The sequence below is a fragment of the Crocodylus siamensis genome, chromosome 9 (assembly GCF_052110815.1).
Source record: "Crocodylus siamensis isolate JL-2025a chromosome 9, ASM5211081v1, whole genome shotgun sequence".
In the NCBI taxonomy this organism is placed as follows: Eukaryota; Metazoa; Chordata; order Crocodylia; family Crocodylidae; genus Crocodylus; species Crocodylus siamensis.
In genome coordinates this window covers 57,051,052-57,052,356 of record NC_143403.1, presented here as the reverse complement: position 1 = coordinate 57,052,356, position 1,305 = coordinate 57,051,052, and positions in this window count along the sequence as shown.

The following is a 1,305-nucleotide window of genomic DNA, read 5'->3' as shown; positions in this document are numbered from 1 at the left end:
TGCCTGCCTGCTGGCTTTTCCTCCTGGTACCACATATTGTACCCACTTCCTGCCAATACTTGACTTCTCGTCCTTACCAGGTCCCTCTCCTCCAACTAGTTCCTGAGCCCAGAGGCAGGAACTAGCAGAAGTAGCAGCTGGTCACACAGGAACACAAAATGATGGAAAAGAAAGGTATGGAACAGGGAATCAGAGGCTTGGAAACCAGGTAGTTTAGTTTCCTATGAGTGAAAGGGGGGTGCTTTTCACTGAAGAGTCTTTAGCAGACCAAGAATTTCTCTCTTCTTTCAAAGCCCTGACCCACCACTATTCATCTAGCAATAAACTCCCTCCTGGAGTTCTTGACATTTGTTCATGGCAGTGAAGTCACCAAAGTGACCTTCCTTCCCACAGCCTCCCTCATTCCCCACAATACATACAGGACCAAAGTCTAGGGTTACTATATTTCCAGTTCCAAAAAAGGGGACACCCGTCACACAAGGGATGGTGGGGCAGTGATATGCCACTGCCCTGCCCCTGCCCATTCTGTTGCCCATCATTCCCAGCCCCCAGACCGTTGGTCCTGCCAGTGCACCTCACTCCCAACCCATAGTACCCTGCCCTCCTGGGACATGCTGGTGCCCCTCATGCCCAGCCTGCAGCCCCCTGGTGCTGCCAGTGCCCCACACTCCTGACCCACAGTCCCCTGCCCCTCCTGGTGCCCCTCACTCCCAAGCCACAGCCCCCCCAGCCCTGCCGGTGCCCCTCATTCCTGACCCACATTCCCCTGCTCCCTCCAGCCCTGCAGCATCTCCCAGGAACCCCACCCCTGTGAGCAAGGGCACCGGCCCCAGTGCCATCAGCTGGGCCACAGAACTCCCTGCTGTCCCTAAAGGTGCCCCACCCTGCCCTTCCCCTACTGGAGGCCCAGGCGCCTCCTGGCCGGCTCCCCTCCCCTGCTGCAGCCCCAGTACTGAGAAACCTTCTCCCAGTACCAGCAGGAACCTACCCCAACATCCATCCCCTCCACACATTCCTGCCACATACCCCTGCCCCACATACACACACCCCCTAGACAGTCCCCAAGCCCTGGGCCTCCAACCCATGCCCCCCACACAGACTTACATTTATGTAGCTGCCAGAGGTGCTCCCACCCCTCTGTCTGGCTGCATGCCAGCTACATGCATGTGTGCTCTGCCTCCAGTCACACAGCCCCAAGCACCTCCTTGCTAGGCCAAGCTGGGAAAAACTTTGAAGCTGAGCTGACCAATATCCTGGACATTTGATCATATTTAAAAAAAAATGCTTGGACAGAGATGGGAGGAC